The 18,083-nt window shown below is 46.7% G+C and overlaps 1 long non-coding RNA gene across 1 annotated transcript in view; it reads left to right on the top strand.

The window, feature by feature from the left end:
* LOC123613990 (uncharacterized) overlaps positions 1–17,874 on the top strand; it is a 53,609-nt gene extending 35,735 nt beyond the window's left edge. The window contains exon 3 of the long non-coding RNA XR_006721425.2: positions 15,692–17,874. This is a non-coding gene — a long non-coding RNA (uncharacterized LOC123613990). The remainder of the gene's footprint in view (positions 1–15,691) is intronic.
* Positions 17,875–18,083: the final 209 nt, after the last annotated feature.

Raw genomic sequence — 18,083 nt, 5'->3', positions numbered from 1 at the left:
TTGTGTCTTTTGGAACAAATCGAAAGGACGTGTTGCTCAGCTTATGCAAAATCTTGTTGTGTGTGCAAGCATTTTGAAATGCTTTAAGTGCTGTACAAACGACAGGTGGATGACTGCTGTTATTAGCTCTGTCTGTAACTGGAAAACAGCCACACCTGCTGGCATCTGACTGAGTAGGAAAAAGGCCCCAGGGTGTCCTGTGCTGGGGACACCCAGTGACCGTACAGAGTCCATGCCAGCCAGGAGATCCCAGCAGGTGCACAGCTGACGGGAAGTGCGCAAGCCTGGACGGTTTTCCTGTCGAGATGGAGTGTCCGGCTGAGTCACTCTTCCCTATGCCTGGGGGAGTGAAGTCACAAGTTCTTTGCTCTGTCTTGCCAGTCCTCCTCTTCCCTTTCCTTGGCCCTCTCGCCTTCTCTATGACAGCAGACTAAACGTAACTAGAATCCCAAACACACTTACTTTAATAGACTTTCCCGCTTATACTTTCTATCTAAGAAAAAGGGTCACATGGCAAACAGACACCCCCCAAAACTACTCAGTGAAACCAAGCTATTATCAAAGATTTTTAAAAGAAAACCAGGGGTGAAGTATAACGTAGGGTCAAGGGCAGGCAGAGAGCAGTCTCTACTCTTAATACCTTTATAGGCTGAAAAATGATATTGATATTCTTAGTGTAATGACCTTAAAACACAGATCCTCAGACAGATGCAAAAAAATTGTTTGTGATTAAAATTTAATTTGTATGCTGTTCCATGTCCTTTTTGGAATGAAAGAAGGCAATAATACTGATACATTTTAATGGCTTTTTCCAAGTACTTCCACGTACTGTATTCTCTTTGGTCTTTGGTCTTTGGTCTTGCCATTTGACCTGGCAGAATCTTGAATGCATCAAAGACAGCCTGCCTTTTAAAGTTTGTCTGAATGTGTAGCACAATGTCAGGGCACCTACCACCATTAAGGTGGTGGCAGGGTTGGTATGTGTGGCCGGACATGTGGATGTCCTGGAAGCTTCCCTATCTTTTGCTGAGGCTGTTGGCAGGTAACTTTCTGACGATGTGTTAGGGACAGCATTTTAATCTCCGTGACATGTAAGAATACAGCTTCACTGTCTATGATGTTCCTCGGGCCATGATAAAGGTGAAATTTACCTTTGGACTCTTTTAGTCACAAGTTACAGGAACCTGTTTAAATTGGCTCAAGTAAAAAGGAGACATTTGAATCAGGTTATACTGGTGTCTCAAGGAACCCAAGGGCAAGAAGGGCAAGTAAGTAGTCTTGTGAGGGCCTGGAACCAGAACAAACACACGTTCCAAATGGACATCCCATTTCTGAGTCTGCAAGCAGAGAATGTCTGAATCTTCCACGACTCGGCAAGCTGGGATGTCGGACTTGCTCAGTAAAACAGTGTGAAGCAGTGTAGTTCAAGAGGGGCCAGGGAGACAGACTTGACAGCCAGAAGAAATACCCTTTGATATACAAACAACTGAATGTGCGATAAAGAAAGCATAACAAGTGGGGAAGTGACACGTGGTGTCAGTAGCATTTAGAAGTTCATCTGACTTGATACACCAAAGTAAGTTCCAAACTAACTAAAGGGTAAACATTTTTTAAAGTATTTTTTTTAAATATACCATAAAAACTGAAATAAAATACCATTTAATATTAATTAAGGCTTTACTGAAAAGAAGGGAATATCTTCTAAGCCCAGAAACTGCATAGGAAAATCATCAATGTTGACCAGGTTGGACACATACTGAGTGCTTATTATGGTCAGTCTCTGTTTTTAAGCACTTTGCTCACATTATCTAATATATCTTTCAACCTTATGAAAATAGTATCATTACTCTCATTTTTAACATTTGCTGAACCCTGCTCTTTTTTTTGTTTGTTTGTTTTTTGGAGGGGGAGGCAATTAGCCTTGTTTATTTAGTTATTATTTTTTAATGGAGGTACTGGGGATTGAACCCAGGACTTTGTGCATGCTAAGTGTACGCTCTACCACTTAAGCTACACCCTCCCCCCGTTCTCATTTTTAAAGATGAGTGAACTGAGGCAGAGAGATGTTAAGTAACTTGCCCAAGATGTTTACAGTAAGTGGCGGAGCTCGGTTTTGCCTGAAACTGTCTATCCTGAAAGCCAAAGTGCTAATCCTCCAAGTCGTGTGTCTCCTTCCTATAAATGTAAATGGGTTTAAAAGGGCCAAGTTCAATCACTCATTCATTCAGCATGTATTTCTTGAGCTCCCACTCAAGGATGGGTAGGATGGACTCACTAAAGGATGGACATTGCTCTAGGTGCTGCACTGATGAATCAGGCAGGCAAGGTGCCTGACCTCAGGGAGCTTGTGTTCTAGATTCCAGAATCCAGAGAGGGTACAGACTATTTTTTTAAAAAGCAAATGAATAAATAAACGAGAATTTCTGATTGTGGCAAATACTGTAAAGGAGAAAACCTAAGGCTATGTGTTGAAGAATGGCTGGGGTAGATTGGGTGGTTGGGGAGGGTGAGGGGAGGGAGCCTGGCTGCTGGGTGAGACTTGTGGAATCAGGAAACAAGAGGAATCCAGAAGGACTCTTATGTTCTAGGCTTGGGTGGACTGCAGTGCCATTTACTAAGATGGGGAAAACCAGAGAAGGTGCAGCAGGTTTAGGGAGGAAAGTCCAGGGTCCCATCTCAAGATATGTTAAATTTGAAATGGCCCATTAGACATCTAAGCCTGCATTACAACTTATAATACGTGCATAGCAAATATCACAAAACGTTAATATTGTGACAAGAAAAAGACGATGAACTTCCAGCAGATATGTGGGCAAAGGATGGGAAAAGACAATTAAGACAAGGGAAAGTACAATCAATAAACAAACATGGGAAAATATTCGGTCTCACTAGTAATCCAAGAAATGCAACTTGAAACGTCAATGAGGTAGCATATTTTTAATTAAATTAGAAGAAAATTTAAAAATAATAACACCCAGTGGAGCCAGGGTGAAGTTGGTACTCTTCTTTATACCCTGATGGTGACGTGAAGTGGCACAGATATTTTGGAAAGTAATTTACCAACGGTCATACAAATTCTTATATTCTTTGACCCACTGTTTTCGCTTTGGGGATTCTATCTTTAGGAAAATATGCTGTGTGTCCATGGTATTTACCACAGGATTATTAATAGTGAAAATTCAAAAATGAAAACAAAATCGAAGAGAGGTGGTCACATAAATTATGGTAAATCTGCTCCATTTGAACGTTGTGCAGCCTTGGCTACAGGTTTCCCTGAAGTAATGAGTGGGGACAGTTCCTCTTGGTGGCTAAGTTGACCCAATAGAAGTGGGGGAGGTGAGGAGGACATAGCCCACCTCAGGTGTCTTGTGGGGCCCAGGCTTGGTCCCCACTGCCTGGGCACCTGGGAGGATGGAGCCACTGTGGCTTCTGGGACAGGCTGGAGTCTCTGAGATGCCATAAGGTGAGGAGGGAGGAACCCACATCCTGAAAGACCTGTGCCCCAGCTCTGCCTTAGGTTATGGAATTTCTGACAACAACCTATGTGGCCTTTCCCTGAGCTGGAGGTAGAGCCCAATGACCCCTGCTGCTTGGGGAAGGACCCTCACATTCCCGTCTCTCTGTGCTCTGTCTCTGAGCACCCTTGCTTTGCATGGGCTTTGTCTCAAAGCACCTGAAATCACAAGTGAAGTGGCTCAAGGTCATCTCTCTTCAGCCACCCAGCAAGCTATTCAAATGTGTGCAGAACGTCACAGGAGTCACAGGATCAAGCTGCTGCTGCCACCAGTTGGTTCCTAGGCAATTTCCGTGGCAACGGCTAAAGCCGGCCTGGAATGCATTCTCTGGTCTCGGTGGTCAGTCTTCTCAGGGGGATATTTCCTAGGAGTCAAATGACCTCCCAGTTTTTCCGTGCCTGTGAGGAGGAGGGAACCCAGGCCCTGCCTCCGGGAGAGCCTTTGTCAACACAACCTCCTGATCCTCTGAGCAGCTTTGGCCAAGGGCACATCAAAAATGACCTGAGGAAGTAAAATTGACCAGAGAGTGTGGCCAAGGGAATGGAGGAGACTCAGAGGACCACTCCCATCACACCACAGAAAATCAGGTGTCTGGGTGACTTCACTCTCTTTCCCGTGATCCCTTGGACAGACTACCGTGCCCAAGTCAGACAGCACTCAGGAGCCCCCTGCACCCTGAGCTGGACCTGGTTGCGTTTCAAGGGTGGCAACACCCAACCAAGCCACCAGCCTGCAGCTGGAGCTGCCCCAGGAGGCCGCAGCAGGCAGTGCCGTGGGAAGTCCGAGTGGGAGCAGAGAACGGGGCCCCCACAGCACTCACTGCATCCTTTGCTAACCCACTCGGTATCCAACATTTTCTGGAATCATCTATGTTCGCCTGTCCCGAGGTTTCATCTCCCAGGAAGGCAATAGCCCTCCTAGACACGGAGCCCTGTGGCCACAGATCTCACCCTTATTAGCGCCTGATGCAGACCCCCAGGAGCTTGCCCCGAAGTACCTTGTAGCAGGTTCCCTGATATGAATTTTGAAAACCTGGTGTATTGCCCTTCTCAGTCCCCACCTCACTCAAACTCCCAGCACTGTGCAGGCTGCAGAGACCTCTTCAGAGATGCCAATCATTGCTTGTCACCCCACCACCCCCTGAAGTCCTGGCTAAATGGATCCAGCTGCCCTCAGAACTTAGCTCCAGGGCCCTGGCTGCAGCAGAGTGGACCAAATGGGGCATCTGAATTCTGGCCAGTGAACCGTGGCTGCAGCTCTGGCCCTAGAGGGGCCGATCAGATTCCTCTCCGGACTCATTCTGAATCGGGAAACTGAGGGCTGTGGCATCGAGTCTGGAACGCCAGGAAGATGGGAGGCTGACAGAAGGAAGAAGGCAGAAAGGACAAAAATACCTCTGAAGAAGCTGAAGGAAGCACCTGGTTCCCCCAAAGCAGTGGTCAGCCAGCAGGGCAAGAGATCTTCCTCCCAAGCCCTTTGGAGTGACTGCTGTCCTAAATCTTCATGACAAGCATGTTCCAAGGCTCCCAATAACAGGCATTCCCAGCAAGGGACCCCATCACCCAGGCACATGCGTTCAGTTCATCTGGGGCTCACGGGGCACAGGTACCAGGAGCATCCCCAGTGGGCGGGTCTGTCTGACTTCCTCAGACACCAGAAGGAGGAAGCCGGTGCTTCCTGTTGTCTCACTGTTGTCCTCGCTCTACGCTGACTGCCCCCTGGGTCTTCTCCAAGGCTGAGAGTCCCACCATCATCCTGACACCCTCACCACAGCCACAGCTGTGTCCTCACCCTAACTTTTTACAAGCCCGAATAATCTTACAGCTTGCCTGGTCTATTTTTATCCAGACTTGTCTGGATTGCGTGCTGCACCAGAATCGCTAGAGGAAAAACGCTGCTTATGAATAATATAGAGTCCCAGGTCTCACCCCAGACTCAGTGAATCAGAATCTCCAGACGCAGAGCTTTGAATCTGTATTTTTAAAGCTCCCCAGAGGATGCTGATGCAAGCCGGGGGTGGGAACCACTGAGCCATGCCAACCCCATCTACTCCAGATGTGGAAATGCGCCCCAGGAGGGGAGGTGTCTGGCCTTGGCCGCTCAGCTTCTGGTGGTAGTGGTGGCTGCATGCTTTCCTCTCCAAACAAGATAAATCTTCAGATAAAGCCCTTTTGTGCAGTCTCATGGGTCTGATTCCTCCTGGTGTTCATTGGGAGCGCACGTAGGGGAGAGGAAATGGACAAGTTGACACTGGTTTTTCACTCTGGAGCTGGGCCCTGGACACACCCCCTATGGAGATATATACATTTATATGTATTAATATAAAGCTTCTTAATCATGTAAAAGGAAGGCAGAAGGGGCACCACTTAGACAGACTTTCCATTTCTGGCCAATCAAGCAATTTTCTTGGTATTGGATGTGGTTTCCCTGCTCACCTCCCTAAGGCTTGTAACAATTGAAAGTCAACATACACAAACCTTGGACATTGACAGCACCCCCTGAAAGGGAGTACTGGTTTCTCCTACTCCCCAGCACTGGTAAAGCCACCAGGACAGAGCCAGACCTCTTTTGTTCATCACTGAATGTGTCTTCAGGCCTGAGCACACCATCTGATGTACAGTGATACTCACTAAAGATCTGTAAATCAAGCAAACTTTTTACTGCTCCTATTAACCCAGTTCTATTGATCTCTTCTATTTGGATAGTGTCAGTAACACCTCCTCACCGGCCTCTGGAATGAAGGGGTGTCCTAAAAGGCATGAGCAATGCCCACTTCTAGAACATTGCAGAGGATCTGCCCCTTCGTCCAGCCATAACAAATCTCTCCTCCTTCCAAACTGCCATGTTTCCCATCTCCTGAATGGCCCCGCCATCCACTCCGGGCTTTCCAGCCAGGGAGAACCAAAATTCCCCCCAGACACTGAGCTCACCCACTGTACCCAGCTGGTCTGCCTCTTCCATAGGTCTCTCTCATCTTTCCTGTTCCCTCTGTGGGCCTCAAGTGTCTCTTGGCTCCTCTCACTGATGATCCTGCCTCCACTCACTTCTTCCCAAACAGAAAGTGTGTTGGTCTGATGGGTTGGTTTCCCAGACATCAGCTGGGCCATGATTCCTGTGGGTGTCATCTTGAGGCTCTCTGAGATCCTTAATAAGGCAAACAAAGTCCACTACTCTTTGCCTTCTGAGGCTGCCCTGAGGCTTTTCCTTGCATTAAAGGCTACCCTTTCAGTCTGAGAATGGGGATTTAGGAGAAATAAGGTGATCTCTAGCCTAGGCCAAAAAAATACTGCACGTGGTTCAACTCAGTTTAGTGAAGGTAGGGATTTGGGGCCAAAGCACAGCTTATATTAAATTTAGAGTCTTAAGGGGGGCAATAAATGAAAAGCTTGTTTTCCTTATGCAATTTCTGGACTAGTTAGGAAATTAAAAAGTGAGGAACAGGCATATGGATATCCAATTGTCATCTTTGTTGTAGATAAAGCTGATACTGGAGAATGTGGCTTATCCTGAAATCAAGTAGGGTTTCCCACTACAGTCAGTTCTGGACCAGGGCAGCCTCGAGACTGGGAGACTGGCAGATGGCAGCTCCCATGAAACCTGAAGCAGGGACCAGCAGACTGCAGTGCATGCTTTCTCCCCTGGGAGGAGTCAGGGAAGCAGTGGCAAAGGACCATGGTATTGTACTAATTGATACAAGGATAACTGATCCTCCTAAGCTTGGAAGGAAACACGAGGAAGGAGAATTAATACGGCAACATAACAAAAGTGGTATTTTCTCTTTCTTGCTCAGTTTCTGTTCACTGGATGTTTCCCTGGGAGCTTTGTTGGTAGGCAGCTTTGTGGCTGGGGCAGGATTAGACATTCCTGGGTTTTCTCTATTTCGATAACCTTGTAAGAGCACCCAGGCCCACCAGCAGGCCCATCTCTTCAGCCTTCATGCTGCTGCAGGATTTCAGGCCTTTCAGGCTCATCACTTCCCCTCTGGGTTGCTCTAAGGGCTCCTGTCTTAGTCAGTTTGGACGGCTATAATAGAACTTCATAAACTGAGTGCCTTGTAATATAAACAAGAGAAATTTATTTCTGGAGGCTGGAAGTCCAAGATCAAAGTGCCGGCACATGTGGAGTCTGGTGAGGGCCCGCTTCCGGATTCATCAATGGCCGTCCTCTCGCTGTGTCCTCACATGGTGGAAAGGGTGAGGGAGCTCTCTGGGGCCTCTTTTTCACGGGTACTAATCCCACTCATGGAAGCTTTGCCCTCATCACCTCATCACCTCCAAAGGCCTCACCTTCCAATATTATGACGTTGTTAGGTTTCAACCTGTGAATTTTAGGGGAGACACATTCAGACTATAGCAGCTCCTCACTAGCATCCCTAAGCCAGTTCCCACCCACCCCTACAAATCACCTCCCACTTGCATCCGGAGAGACCTTTCTAAAAACTCAGATCTGACCATGTGACCCTGCTCCTCAAACCCTCAGTAGGCCCCCTGCCGGGTGAGAGCCCAGACCTTCAGGTGGAGGGTTTCTGTTTAGGGGAGGGAGGGATCCATGTGACGCTGGGTTTCTCCTTGCCAGGACTGAAACTTCCTCAGTCTAGGTAGCCTTAAGATGTAGCCCAAAAACTTGTGGCGAAATTCATCTAAGCTCAAATGAAGAATCAAATTCATATTCCTTAGCTCAGCATCAACCCAGAAACCCAAGGGTGTGACACCTACCTTTCCACAGCTGGAAATCTAACATGGCATAAACAGAGTGTTCAGACATTGAACACTCCCTCCTCACCTTCGGGGTCTACAGCAGGAACCTCAGCCTAGAGTCTCTCATCTGGGCCTTCTCAGATGGAGAGAGGTCAAAATCTGATAACTAACCATTATCAACTCAGGCCCTCCTCTCTTTTGGTTCATGGACTGGAACCCGTAGATCTTAGGATGAAAAACCTCATAGTCCTCTGTGTTCCCACTGCATGTGCTCCCCTACTCCATGCCACAGATGATGTTTGCTCCAACAACAGCAGAACTTTAACTGTGTTTTCACCCAATTGAGTGGCGCGAGAGGCGACACAGGGAGAAGACATCTGTCTCATAACAGCTCACCATCCCGTGTACTGTCCATCCACGTCTGCCTCTGCTGATGCTCAGCTCAGCTCTCTCCTGAGCAACCTTGGAGCTGATGATTTACTCCTGGCCCTCGCCTCTCAGCCCCTTGCAGCAGGGCATCCAGAGGTCATCACTGTCCCCTGTCCAGTCTCCTCTGGATGTGGAAATCAGCCTGAGAGGTGTAAAGTAAACTTATCTGATGACAGATGGTTCTGGGGTGGAAAATAAAAGAAAGAAAAGAATAATGATACTAGTTATTCCAGCTTTTTTTTTCTTTTGGGAAAATATCAAACATAAAACAAAAGGAAGCAAGATTTTGCCATAAAATATATCTTCCCAGAGCATTCCAGCAGTGGTTCTGTTGAGTGGTCAAGGCCTGACCAGGCTGAACTAACACTGATGCAATCAAGGGTGAGAATGAGGACCCAGCCCAGGCCCCTGGAGGCCCCTACAACTTCTGAGGGATGTCCTGGAGTGAGACTCACATCCCCAGACAGAGCAGGTGGCCAGCAGCAGCTCCTTTCAGCAGCAAGTGCCCGCTGGAAGGATGAAGCCCATAGCGCTCACCTTTGATGGCTGTGGGACAGTCATTCGATGCTCACCCCAGGACCCCTCCCCATGGCTACCAAAGCCAAGGGCCTGTCTTTGGATCTCTGAGATGAGCAGCTGGGTTCTCTCCTAAGGCCCTGAGCGAGATCCTGGGCCTGACAGATGCTACAGCCCTGACACAAGTGAGAAGGGATGGTGCCAGACAGCTCTGCTGCTGTAGGCAGAGAGATAGACCTTGTTCCAAAACCCCATACCAGCTCGACCCTGCCTCTCAGGATGAGAGAAATTAGTGTCTACCGGAGTCTGTGTTGAAAGGGTAAATGGGAAAAGACACAAAAAAGTGACCAGCACAGTGCCTGCAACATGACAGTCATATAACCGAGCAAGTGGGTTTGTTGCCCTCTGAGCAACAGAAAGACCTGATACAGAGGCAAACCGTCTTTTACTGAAAGAAAAAGGCGTTAATTGCAGGGCAGCCAAGCAAGAAGACAGGAGGTAGTGCTCAGATCTGTCTCCGCCCCACGTCGGCTTAGAGTCGGTGTGTTTACCATGGAAGTTGGGAGTAGGAGGGGGAGGAGGCTTGGAAATGATTGGTGGAAGCAGCTTGTAAGTTTCAGGAGTTCTCTGCGCTGCCTCCACTGCTCTTCCAGCCGCTTCGTGGGTCCTGTATCTCTGGGCCAGCTGGAGACTGAGGCCTTTGGGTGTCTTGGGCCCCCAGTTCCGGGGTGGGGAGCAGGCCAAGGCTGGGAGGCCAGGGGGTTTCATAGCCCATCTTGGAGAAAGATGCAGGGCAGGAGAGGTTGGCTGGGGGCTGAGCCCTTAAGGTGATTTCATGGGGCCCAGCTACTTGCAGGACTTAGAAGATTCTTAAAGTCAAAGAAGGCCTGCAGGCCAGCAGACCCCGCCCTTATCTGTCTTCAAAGGGCAAGCACAGCTGCTTCAGGGTAGACCTTCCTTCTCAGCTAACAGATGCCAGTAGCTTTTGTTTTGTCGTTGTTCTTGTTGTAGTGTTCAAAGTCCTCCTACTGGGTGAGACAACCTGGGTGGGCGTCCTAAGGGCCATGCAGCTTTCTTCCCTCCCCACTCAGCTCCCCACTGTCCAGGATCTTGTCTGTCTGTCTTTTGGATACTGCTAGATCTGTTGAAGGTAGGAGTCAGGGCAGGCACAGGGAACCAGCTTTTAGTCTGCAGTAGCTATAGAACAAAAGGATGAAGTCTGATAGAACTATTTGTAAATTAAGTGTCAGTGTGACTGGAGTGAGAGTCGAAGGGGCTCTCCTGTGAGTGAAATTTGGGATATTTACGGTGGAAATGTTGTGGCATTTATGCTGCCTCAAATTCCTTTCTCACTCATTCAGTCACTCAGCAAGTAGCTCTTGAACACCTACCAACTGTCTGGCCTTTCCTTGGCACCCGAGCTACGGCAGTGAACAGGAGAGCCAGCGCCCTGCCCTCCCACACCCAGCTTGCTTGCTAGCAGTTGGCTGTGGTCTAAAAGGTGAAATTGCTGAGTAACTAAGTTCCAGGTGGAAAAAATGTGGCTGTGTGTGCCTTTTGTATGTGGTTCAGAGACATGTATTTAGTTCAGAGATGTGTTAGGACACGCACATACTTCTCAGACACTGCACTCCCAAGTCCCTCTAAATGCACCCCATTTCCTCCTGCCATAGGTGCCAAAGACACAGCTGAGAGTGAAGGAGCTCAACCATTTACAGAAAATAGAATCCTGATTTTAACTGCTGTCTGTGGACAAGTATTGGGCAGATAATTATGGGATGAAATTTCAAAAAGAAAATGTCATTGTTCCCAGAGTGTCCTTCCTCCTTCCTTCCCTTCCCTTCTCTTCTTCCTCCTTTCCTCACTTTTTTTTTTTTTAATTTAAGTATTGTTAGTTTATAATGTTGTGTTAATTTCTGGTGTACAGCAGAGTGATTCAGTTAAACATGTATATATATTCATTTTCATATTCTTTTTCATTAGAGGCTATTATAAGGTATTGAATATAGTTCCCTGTGCTATACAGTAGGACCTTATTGTTTATCTATTATATATATAGTAGTTGGTGCAAATCCTGAACTCCCAATTTATCTGTCCTCCCCACTGCCCCCACCCTGCTCTTCCCTTCCTTTTATTCATTTAACAACATTTATTGAGCATCTACTCCATGCCAGGCCCTTGGCTAAGCACTGGGAATATGAAGTTAAAGAAAATTTACCTCTCATCCCTGAGGACCTGACAGTGTAGTGAGAAGTGATTGTCATCATCTGGGATGATGAATACCAGGATGAGATGCACTGAAGCACAGGGAGAGCTGGGGACACACAGGGGCAAGATTTAACCCAGAGTGAGAAAAGCAACGGGAGGAGACAGAGCATCAAAGAGGGCTTCCTGGAGGAGGAGGCAGCAAAACTCAATTTTGAAAAACGAATGAAAATGGGTCTGCCTCTTGCCTTTGACATCTAACCACTGAGTCAGATCCCCTAGGCTGGAAATCCCACTTAGGTAAGATGGACAAGAATGGAGCCATCTGGGCTTAAGAAAGGCAGAAAGGGTTGTTAGAAACCTTTAAGACTCCCAATGTTCATGTTTTTCCTCACGGGCCACCTCCAAGTCCTATTTTTAAGACCATTGTGAGCCAAGTCCTCTTCAGAACTGGTAACCTTGGTGAGGGGCTTTTGGATCAGCAGATATTGGGTTTGTCTATTTGTGACCTCAATGTCCCCGCAAGCTGTTGGAGCCTGGTGGGTGATCAGGTGGGACTTTTGTCCACTGAGCCCCTTTTGTGCACCTACTATGTGCCAAGCCCTGTTCAAGGCATATATGAGCAAACAAGATTTCAGCCCTGAGAGGCTGACAGCTTACTATGTGTAATTTGATGAGCTCAAGTAAAACAAAGTCCCCCAAACATGCCCTCACTCACCTAAACCCACTCAAGTTTTCTTAAAAAAAAAAGCTATTGACTACCCCTTTTTCTTCTTTTGCAAAAAGGTGTCTTCAAGAGCTAAGTGTTTCTGCTTACTTGCTAAGGTATGCAGTGTCTTAATGAACTGTTTATTTCCTGTGTTGCTTTTGTGAAGAAAAATAAGAGCACCCCTTTCCTTTCTCCTAATGACGCAGCAGAGAACATTTTCAGCTCGACACTCCCCCCCTCACTGTTTCCTCTCCCCACCCCTTCCCAAACCAATTTGGCATTTTTCCACTTTCCATCTTCAGCTTCAAAGTGAGTCTGTGTGACGTGAGAAGCAGGTCGTGGCTGGAACCGACCTCAACCCTGTATGCTGTGACCTTCTAGGTTTTGCTTTTTTCAGCAGAAATACTGAGTCTGAATCTAGCAGATCTGAGTTCGAATCCCTTCTCCCACACTTGCCACTCATGTAACCTTGAGCAGGTCACTTAACCTCTCTGACCCTGTTTCCTCCTCTGTAAACTGAACCACCAAGCCCAATTGTTGACTCTCTCAGGTTGGAAGAGAGAGTAACAAAGTGACCACAGGAGAGAGAGGAACATTGTGAAAATATACCAGAAGTAAAGAATCACAGGAAATCAGTCTGGCATCAGAACAATTGGACTGCTAGTGGGATCACTTGTCAAACTGCCCACCACAGTCCTGGTCCCCCTGGGGCTCAGTCTTCCATCTCATCCCCTCTTTCCTTGGGCACCCTCCAGTCCGGCAGGCAGGGTCTTTTCTGCAGGGGCCTCCCTGAGGGCCTTTGCCCACTTGTACAGGGCTGTCTTGGAGGTTCCCAGGTCCGATCACCAGTGGGGTCACTTGTGCAGAACATGGTCACTTGTGCTCAAGAAACTTCTGGAGGCTGAGATCCACACCGGACAGCCTCTCAGCACCATAGCCTGGTCAGGTATTGGCCCTTTTTATAGATGAGGAAATGGACTGGGTGGAAGATTCAGTATTAGTGAGTGGCAGAGCAAGGACCAGCCTTAGCTCTGGTATCTCCAAACCCCATCACACTCCTCTCCTTCCTGTTTCTGACCACCCACGCAGAATCAGAGGGAACAGGGGCTTCTCCTGGCTTCTACTTGCTTTCAGGGCCTGTCCTGATGTGATCTGAGTGCTCCCCATGAAAAGACCCATCAACCCCAAAACATTCCCCCCCACCTCCCAACAGCTGGCCAAGACTTGAAAGTCCCCCTGCTAGAGTCCCTGTTGACTCAGACAGCAGGGCCCTGGTCTCCCCGAGGTACCAGTGAGCCCACCACTGGCATGATGGCCAGATGAGTCCTGGGATGGTGTGAGGGAAAGCCCAGGCTAATGGCATGGAGGCTGAGCTAAGGAAATGGGGGACCAGCAGGACATGTGGCCTTACGTGGCTGCAGGTCAGAGAGGACAGCCTGGACTGCTGGTGGGTGATGACGGACGTGCAAGGCCTCCACTTTAACCTTCCACCTAGAGACCCCTCAATCCATAGCTGATCAGATTTCTGGGCCTCAAACAAACATGTGGCCCAAGATACCAGGTTTAGACAGTGAGACAGAAGATTCAAAATCGGGACTTCCTTGGAAAATCCAGTCCCTCCTGTGGTGTTCAGGTGGGTGTGCGGTTGGGTTAAACTTCATGTGCGAACTTCAGGCAACCACAGGTGGCTGGGGCCCAGGAAGGAGGTGGCTCTGGCAAAGAGATAAGGACCGCCCTTGTGAGAGGCACCCTCCCCGAGCAGCCAAGCAGCTGGCCCCAGCTGCTTCTCAGTTCCTGTGGTGAGCTCAGGAGATCAAGGGAGAAGGAACCTGCCCCCTCCTCCTGCTTCTCTGCCCTTGCTCTCCATCCTGTGTCCTCCCAGCCCTGATTTGTTCTCACTTCCCAGCTCACTGCAGGCTTGAAGGCCCAGCGATTCTGCCCACTTTGCAGATGAAGAAATGGAGGTCTCGGGGCCTTAGAGGACACTTTCCAAGATCATAGAGCAAATTAGAGGCCAAACCCAGGTTAGCATGAAAGCTTCTATTATTTAAGACTCAATCTGGCCACCCATCTACCCTGAGGAAAGTATTGTACCACGTGCCCAAGGCTGAGTTTGGCACCATTGGAATTGAAACACAAAAGATTAAAATTCCTACTCGAGAGGTATGTGGTCTATTTTTGGAGATAAAACCAGAGAGCAGAAAAAAAAAAAAAAAGAAAATACAATTTGGCCATATCTGCTAAAAACAAAAAACAAAAAACAAAACAAAAAAAAAACCCAGAGAGCAGAGTAAAGACTGAAATTCAGCCTGAGCTCTGCTCTCCAGGATGTGTGTCCTGCTAAGGGCTGGAAGAACTGCCTCTTTAAAACTTGCACCAAAGGTACCATGTGGGCTAACAGAGAGCCTGGGAGGTGAGATTCCCCTGAACTGGGCAAGCTAGACAAAGTGAGCTTTAAAGTTGAGACAATGGGTAATTGTCCCGGAGCTACTGAGAACTGAGAACAGGCTTGGGGGAAGCCTAGCAGGAGAGGAGCTGCAGGATGGACTGGTGAAGGAGAGGCTGGGAGGAGGCTCTGTCACAGCCCACAGCCAATGCAGTGATGCTGAGGACAGCCCAGAGCTGGGGCTGATGATGAGGTGACTTTCTCCCCCCGGCCCAGGCATCACACACCTTCGTGGTGCTGCTTGCAGCCTCTCCTCCGTAGCGCTCAGCCCAGTGGTAATTTAACATCCACGTGTGGTCATTTGATTAAGGTCTGTGACCCTCCCCCGACCCCCACCTTAGACCGAATTCTCCGTCAGGACAGGGCTTGTACATTTTCTGTCTTGTACCCTCAGCACTTAGTAGCCACTTTACAAATGATTATTGAACCAAATGAATGAACAAACAAATGAGTGAACAAGTGACCAGTGACCATCCTGGGCACTTTGATAAAAGCATTTTATATTTGCTTTCAGTTTTCTGATGTGCACTTTCTTGGTGGGTGAAATTTCTCTTTCTCTCTGATTCCAAAAGTAGAGTAATAGTGCAGTGAGAAGTCCCATAAAAAAGACCGACAGGACCCCCAGGCTGGGCCACTACTCTCCTGCAAGCACCATCTGGTTCCCTGGCCCAGTGGCTCTATCTCACTTTTTGCCTCTGAAACAGCTTACTTCTAGGAAAGTGGAACTTACCCCTAAAATTCTGTTGGTTCCCTGAGCTAACTCCTGATTGGTCCATTTGTAGTACTTCGTTTGCATGGAGCTCACTCCTGATTGGTTATTTCTTTCCCTCCTGATTGGTCCATTTCTACAAAGCTTGTTTCTAATTAGTCAACTTTTGTTATACTTTATTTGTATATGATGTTGCAAAGTGTAAACTGGCAGCCTATAAAAGCCTGTGTAAACCTACGGACTGGGTCCAGAGCTTGGAGTGTTAACTCCTCTGGGCTCGCTGGCGTAATAAACCTGAGTTCAGCTCTCCGAGTGCTGCTTGGTCTCTTGCCAGGATCCAGGTTGTTGTCACAACTGAGCTGTAACACCGAGCTATAACACACTTTTATGCAACAATAGTAACACTTTTTAAAAAAAGATTGATATTCTTCTGGGATCTGTTTTTGTTCCTTTTTTCTCTTTCAGCTTCTGACCATGAAAATAAAACCTGGTGATTACAGGAAATTTTTAACTAGAAAAAATACATAAAGAAGCTGGGGGGAAAAAATCACTCATGACCCTATCATGAAGATGCTTCAACAGTCAGCTTGTTCGTATATTTCCTTCAGGATCCTGACATCTCTTGGGGGGCAGAATAAGATTTCAAAAGCCTCAGCCTGAGGATGTGTTCTCAGACTTCCTTCCCAGCTGCCTCACTCAGCCATTTCTCCAGCTCAACAAGGGACCACTCCCTACCCTTCTCCTCTGCCCTGTCCTAGGGCTTTCCCAAGGCTTTGAAGAGCTGGGAAGGCTGCCCTCCATTTAACGATGGAAATAAAGAAGCGTCTTTGGACTTGAGCTTCTCACCTGCAGCCGGCAGCCAAGATCTCCTAGTGAATGAGTGTCAAGTGTATGGGTGGCATTAGTTGATCTCTTGCACTAGTATTCTTTTCCAATTTTTCTGAGCCCCCTTCCAGACTAGCTGACATTTTCAAAGAACTGGATCAGACATCAGTATGCCACTAAAATGAGTTGTGAGATTTCTTCCAAATTACTTGCCTAAAATGTTTATATAATTTCTGGGTTTTCAAGATGATGCTGGTTTCTTCTGAGTGTCTCCCGGGAACAACACTAGTTCTTTGGAAGCTACAAAAGAAGTATCGGCAGGGATGGAAAGAGGTTTCATCTGCAAGCCCAATCTATACAATTGACAACTGCAGCCCCAGGTGCTCGAGAAGAAGGATTCTGAGGCCATGTCTAAGCTCGGTGGGAAAAAGTAATGTGGTTGATTAGTTATGTCTGCTGTGGGAATGGAATGGGAGTGGGGAATGGAAGCTCTTTTGTCAGCCTGAATATAATAGGGTCTGGGCCTTCAAGGAGCTTAATGATTCTATGGGGAAGGCAAGTTAAATTCAAAGTCAAGTAATAATGTGCTAAATGAGTGATGCTACTGGAGTTCCCACGATGGAGAAATCAAAATGGACAGGGAAGTGCTGAAAGGAAGCCAGACAATGGCTGGGCAGGGGGAAGATGAGGACAGACACTAAGGAGAGAACTCGAGGAAAGTACCATCATGACATGTTTCAGGGGGACGTGAAGAGACCAGCCTCTTCAAAGTTCACAAAACACTGTCGACAGAATGTATTGGGTAAGTTAAATCGTAGCTAGTATGGAGTGAAAATGCATTGAAACATTTTAAAGTGATGACTACAATTTTTAAACTTGTGAAATGTTTACAAACACAGAGGGGGGGATTAAAAAGAATGATATAACAAAAACAATTCTTAATTGTTTATATTTTGTCATATTTGTCCTGTCTCTTTTTATTTTTAAAGAAATAAAATTTTATATAGAAAACTTCAATCCTTTTAAATATCACCCCATCCAGTTCCCCAGGAGCAACCATAATAATGATTATTCACTTAAAAACATTATTCCGAGAAGGAGTCCGTAGGCTTCACTAGACTGCTAAAGGGGTCCATGGCACCTGCAAAAGAAAAGGCTAAAAATCTCTATACCCCTAACATTTAGTTGGGCATGTTGCCGTGTAGAATAGAGACCACACTTTCCAGCTTGTTCTGACAAATGTAACGTTATAGAAATGGTGTTTGTAGTTTCTTCAAAGAGTCCTTAAAAAGATAAAAGCCCTGGTTCCCTGACAGTGTGGAGGGCTGCTCCAGTCCTAGACTGACCACCTCCAAACTTCTTACATATGAGAACAAAATAAACTTCTTCTTTACTTAAGTTACTGTTAAGTTACTGTTATTCTGAGCTTATGTTACTTGCCGCCAGGCCTAAACCAAGCTAATGCAGCAAGCCTTTATGAAAATGAATTGAAAATAATGTTGTTTATCTAAAGAGTTTTCAGAAATCACCTCTCATTCTAAAGAAAGAATCATTTCAAACCTAGACAATGACTCTTTCAGGGCCTAACTTTATATGGAGTATTTTTTTAAGTGAATTGTGTGAGAACATATTTTATTCAGAGTTTTCATTTTTGAGACAATAAACTTGGTGACTTTTTGAAACTCTCATTCTTTATCCACTTCTTTAGTCTGCTTTGTCTCCCCCAAAGAGCATTTATGAATAGCCTAGCTTTGTGTCCACCAACTCTTAATTTATGATAGTGGCTCTTTTAAGAATGCATCTGAAGAATTTAAAAAAACAAATAGTAAAGATTCTTCTGGCATGTCCATTATATTATTGATGGATTCAGAATACATGTATGATATCATAACCATCAATAATAACGTACTTTTTTTAAAAGAATGCTGTGGTTACAGAAAGGTATAGAATAGCAGTGCCTGTTCTCAAAAAAGATTATGATAGAATTAAGGCAATATATGCGAAAAGATCAGTAACGTCCAATACATGCCAT

This window comes from Camelus bactrianus, chromosome 23 (genome assembly GCF_048773025.1).
Source record: "Camelus bactrianus isolate YW-2024 breed Bactrian camel chromosome 23, ASM4877302v1, whole genome shotgun sequence".
In the NCBI taxonomy this organism is placed as follows: Eukaryota; Metazoa; Chordata; class Mammalia; order Artiodactyla; family Camelidae; genus Camelus; species Camelus bactrianus.
The sequence above is the reverse complement of the archived record's forward strand: the minus strand, read 5'-3'. Positions and strand labels throughout refer to the sequence as shown.